Genomic DNA, 6,146 nt, shown 5'->3' with positions numbered 1-6,146 from the left:
GGTCCAGCAGCCCCCATGCCCTCAGAGAGGGGGTAGGTGTGTCGAACCAACATAGAAACGTTTCGTGCTCCCTAAAACCTCCACATGCCAAATATGGTTCAATTTGCTTGATTAGTTCCAGAGTTATGCAGAAATTTGTGTTTGGGAGTCCCCCTTAAGAGAGGGGGGAGGAGTTTCAAACTACCATAGAAACATTTATCGATCCCTAAAACCTCTATATGCTAAGTTTGATTTCATTTGTTTGATAGTTCTCGAGTTGTTCAGCAACTTCCCCCCCTCTCTCTTTAAAGCGCGGGAAGGAGCGTCAAACCACAATAAAAACATTTATTGCTCCTCCTGTTGGAGGCGATCTGGCGTAGTGGAAACATCCATACCTCTCACGCAAAAGGTCACGAGTTCAATTCTCACTCCCGACATTCTTCCAAAAAAATGGAAGCAAAGTGACGAACCAGCCAAATGTGTTGAAAGTCACTAAAATACAGATAAAAAAAAAATTATTGCTACCTAAATCTCAATATGCCAAATTTGGTTCCATTTTCTTGATTAGTTCTCGAGTTATTTTCATTTCATTTCTATGGTAGCCCCCCGTTAGAAAGGTCGGAGGAGTGTTGAACCACCTTAGAAATGTTTCTTGTCCCCCAAAACCTAAAAATATTTTTTCTTGTATTTTTCTCTGAAAGGTGAATACAAGAACATACAAAAATATATTTTCTCGATTTTATGCTTTAGTCCCTCGTGGAGAAATTGGAAGTTTTATTCAACCAAATTCTAAATGGAACAAACATAACGCAACAGCTACCGGAGGAAAGGAAGTATAAAGACCGTTTTAAATTCGCACAGACAAAATTAATTCTCAAAATTCAAGTTTTCATACGATTATCACCAAATTTTGAGGGAGTAAAAAGAAACAATTAAAGTTAGTTTTGGAATCATTTAATTTATTTCGTCTTTATATCCGAATGCGCGAACCTTTGCCAGTTTTTTTTATACTAACCCATGCTTTCATCATTTCTTCTACATTTTTCACCTCCTTAGGCCGTTTTAGAAGGTGTCCCTTCATAATGGCTCAGTATTTTTCTATTGGGTGCTGTTCCGCAGTGTTTGGGGGGTTCATATCTTTCGGCACGAAATCGACATCATTCGCCTCATACTACTCTAGCACGTCTTTCATGTAGTGACAAGATGCCAAATCCAGCAAGAAGATAGTCTAACCGTCGCGAGCCTCCATGAGAAGGAGAAGCCGCTTCGCTCCCGATCAAAAGTCATAAGTTCTTCGAACCGTTTTATGGCACCAGACACCGTGGGACTCGCGATTCCCAACTTTTTTTCGATGGCACAATGCGACAGATCCTCATTCTCGAAGTACTCATGCTTTCTCACGCACGCACTGTTTTTTCGTCGCCATCTTGAAAACTTTTGCACACCTGATGAAACCAACTCACAAAGTGTAAACAATTCACATTAAACAAAGCCGGGTCAGCTAGTATTTAATAAACGTTTCCCTTACCTTTCTTTTGTTTTTGGCGTTTTTTTTTTATTAAATCGTTTATTTTTACAGGCTCAGTTACATAAGTTTAAAGGAGCCAAACTCCTATCTGTATAGTTACAAGTATACATAAACATTTTTTATTAATTCTAATGTTAATGAAGTAGAGAACCGATTACTCGCGGTTTACTCGAGTTTAGAAGGGTGACGTATTTTCTTCAGGAAAAGGAAAGGATATAAGGATATGTTGACAATGTTCACACTCACATTCATCAACCTCAATTCTTAAGCCTATCTTATATCTAATATGTATTTACATTTCACCTTATTTTATTGTTAGTAAGAATGGATTTGCTTTCTCGCGAAGGAAAAGGAAAATATAAGGATATAAGGACAATCACACACGAAGATCGATAACTTTTAGGAAGACATATATTTGGGACATATAATCGGGGTCTAACCGATCCAACACTTCTCTCACCGGCACATTGGGCTGCCTTCCTCGGGCCCGAAGAGAGTTCTCTAAATTCGATCTGGCAACAAGATACACCTCGCACGACCAAACAACGTGTTCGATGTCGTGGTAACATTGGCCACAAGCACAGATGTTGCTATCGGCAAGATTAAAACGAATAGTAGCGCGTCTAACGAACAATGATTGGACATGAGTTGAGAGAAGGTGCGAATAAAGTCTCGACTCAAGTCCAGACTTTTAAACCATGGTTTGAGGCTAACCTTAGGGATAATCGAGTGAAGCCACCGGCCCAATTCATCTTCGTTCTACTTACGTTGCCAGTTAGCGATGGTATTTTACGGACTAACGAATAAAATTCACTGAAGGCGATTTGACGCTGATAAACATCGCCTTCAATTACACCTACCTTTGCCAATAAGTCAGCCCTCTCATTACCCCGAATTGAGCAATGTGAAGGGACCCAGTCAAAGGTAATGACATAACAGCGTCTGGTTAAAGCACTCAAAATTTCTCGTATTCTCTCAAGGAAGTACGGCTTTTCCGGTCTCACTGAACGGATAACTTCGACAGAGCTAAGACTATCCGTTACAATGTAATAGTGTTCAACAGGTCGTGAGGCGACGCTGTCCAGCGCCCAGTGTATTGCTGCCAATTCAGCAATATACACTGAGCAAGGAAACTGAAGACTGTGGGAGGTGCTGAAAATTTCGTTGAACACTCCAAATCCTGTGGACTCATTCATAGAGGACCCATCAGTAAAGTACATATAATCACAATTGATACGCCCATACTTTGCATTGAAGATCACAGGAACATCCCAGATCGATGATAATCTGGAATTCCATGGATTTTCTCCTTCATGAACAGAGGAATTGATGTAGTCAGGAAAACAAACACGGTTGGGAATATACGAAGAAGGATCAACCTGTATGGAGATGAATTCATGATATGAACTCATCTTCTTCTTCTTCTTCTTCAATGGCACTAACGTTCCTAGAGGAACTTCGCCGTCTCAACGTAGTATTACTTGCGTCATTTTTATTAGTACTTAGTTGAGATTTCTATGCCAAATAACACGCCTTGAATGCATTCTGAGTGGCAAGCTCTAGAATACGCGTGATCACAGTGCAAGTCGGAGGAAATTTCTTTGACGAAAAATTCCCCCGACCAGAACGGGAATCGAACCCGAACACCCGGCATGTTAGTTATGAACTCATGAAGCCAGAATAAAAATTTAGCTCGATCAATTGCTCAATTGCATTGCAAAATTTCCGATCAACACTGGATTCATAACCTTACACCGGATGAGGAACCGAAGTGATAGTAAATTGAAGCGATCTTTTAGTGGGAGTACGCCTGCCAGAACCGCGAGACTCATGGTATGCGTTGAGGGCATACATCCCAACGCAATACGGAGACAAAGATACTGAATTCGCTCGAGTTTAATGAGGTGCCATACGAGTTTAATGAGGAACCATACCCCAAAATACTTGAATGACATAGCATGAGTGATCGGTTTACCCAAAAGTTGAAGCTTTGGTTTTGCTGGTCTATGCATCCTAGAAAAAACCACAATCTCTATTTTCTCCGTGGAAAATTCGATCCCTAGCCCAATGCGCGTGTTGGAAAATTGTTCAAAGTATCTTGTAAGAGTTCTTGCAGGTCGGATTCTTTTGATCCTACGACAGACACCACTCCATCATCTGCAAGTTGTCTTGAGTTGCAATTTTGTGTAAGGCAATTGTCAATGTCGCTTTCATAGAAGTTGTACAAAAGAGGGCTTAAACAGGAGCCCTGAGGGAGACCCATGTAAGAGACCCGACTCACTTCCGAATCTCCGTGAGAAAAATTCAAATGTTTCGCAGAAAGCAAGTTATATAACATGTTATTCAATAGAGGCGGCAGACCCCGAGAGTGTAATTTGTCTGACGAAACCTCTATTGAAACAGAATCAAAGGCCCCAATGTTGATGGAAATTTTGATTGACAAGTGATCACTACCGTTGGGGTCCTGGATTACATTTCACTTGCAATCTAACGATAATGAATTCGAGCAAAGCGAGAGGTCAAGAGCACTTGGGTTAGCAGGAGGTTTAGGTACACGTGTTGTTTCCCCAGTGTTCAAAACGGTCATATTGAAGCTGTTACAAAGGTCATATATCATCGATGAACGATTGTCGTCGTACTGTTCCCCCCAGGCAGTTCCGTGAGAGTTGAAGTCTCCCAAGATCAATCGTGGCTCAGGAAGGAGTGAGCACATATCAATAAGTTGCTTGCGGCTAACCGCAGCTCTCGGATGCCAATACAAGCTGACAATACAGAGGTTTTTGCCTCTGATGTTTGCATGACAAGCAACAGCTTCGATCCCTCCAATAGGTGGAAGGTCAATTTTAAATAATGAGTGGCACTTATTAATCCCCAATAGTACCCCTCGTATCTGTCATCGGGGTCCAAGCGTATTATATAAAAATCGTGAAAAGAGATCATTTTTAGAAGACAGCCAGGTTTCGGACAGAGCAAAAACATCACAATTGAATTTATGAATTAGAAATTTGAATGTATCCAATTTAGGGATAAGACTACGACAATTCCACTGTAAAACAGTGATATCTCCGACCTCTCTATTTAAATTAGACATCAAGAGAGATAATCATTGCAAAGAGGGGTCATGATCGCATCAATTGTTGCAAAATTGTCTTTAATACTGGAAGCATTGAAATGACATTGGTTCTGATGGAGTCGGAAACATTAAAACACGTGAAGATTTGGTCCCCAAAGTCAGTCAACTTTATAAATCCCGATTGGGAAGTTGAACTGGACGGAAAAACAGGGACAGTTGGGGTTTTTGATGTCCCCTCGAGTGCTGGGCCATTCGAAGGTTAATAATTCCCACGGAAACCAGGAGGAACCTGATTTTGCTTGTCCGCTGCACTCGACTTTTGAGGCATGCTAACAGGGGGTATAACAGGAGGGGCTTGTCCTTGAACTTTGGGAGTGGTCACATTTTTGCGCCGGGGATTCCCTTGGAAAATTGATGGTGTGCCCCCGTTAGCTGTGTCCGCTTCCATTTCGTCAACGGGCAACGTGGCGAAGGTATTTTGTGTGTTGATTGGTTGTTGTTGTTATTGGACCAGTGGAGAAGCGCCTTTTAAAATATCCGTAAAAGTGCGTTTTGAGCGTTCCTTCAAAGACAGCTCCTGTTTCTCCCAGCGACTCTTGCAAGTTTCACAAGCTGAGAGCTCGTGAGGGGATCTTCCGCAATATGGACATTTATGCTCAGTCGCACTGCAGGATTTCCCCTCATGTTGCTCTCCGCAAGTGGCACAGCGCTCCATGTTAATAGACTATCCTTTTGGTTTGGGCCGGAAAAAACAACCCATGGACCAGCTCCAGGTGCATCGCCTAGAAATATCTTGACACGAGGAGAGGAAACAACTGAGGGGCAGGACGAGGTCGGTTGTTGAGCGGAAGCGGGATCAGTAGGGTTGGGAGGCAAGTTCGGGAGTTGAGCGGAAGCGGGAGATCGAGGAGAGATCCTTCTGTCATTATGGCAGATATAAAACAATATAATTTTTACTTTTTCCGTATTCCTAAACCTAATATATATTATACTTAATTCGCACACAAATGCGAATGGAATGAAACGGTGTCTCAATCGAATCGCGAGGCAATCTCTCGCTCGGCACAGCTGCAACGGTATATCGCACCATAACACGATGATGATGCACACACAGTGCTGATACGGCACACGCACCGCACCCGCGGTGGAGGACTTCTTCCTCACGCTGGTTGTGATTGCTGCTCTCCTCACTCGCGCCATACAGAGAACCCCGTTAGGGCGAAATAACTTCACCAGCCACGAATTGATAACGGTAAAATCTTCGCTCTATAATAGACGCGAATAAAATTTGCGACCTATGTCTTCGGACTGCGCGAGCTGAATGGTTTTGGCGTTGTCATCTATAATACTTGTATAAGACGTGTACCGGGAAAAAATCATTTGGTTTGAGTATTTTTTTTTATTATAAAAAGTGTAAATAGTGAGCTTTCCACACTTATCACACTTTGTAAACTTCCGATGAAAATAATACATCTCGAAATTATATTTCTTCTTTTCAAATTTATTTTTTAGGATTCATTACGTATGTTATTCTTTCTGTCAGTGGCTATAAAATCAATGAGAATC

Source organism: Toxorhynchites rutilus, chromosome 3 (genome assembly GCF_029784135.1).
Source record: "Toxorhynchites rutilus septentrionalis strain SRP chromosome 3, ASM2978413v1, whole genome shotgun sequence".
Classification (NCBI taxonomy): Eukaryota; Metazoa; Arthropoda; class Insecta; order Diptera; family Culicidae; genus Toxorhynchites; species Toxorhynchites rutilus.
This window is presented reverse-complemented; position numbering follows the sequence as displayed.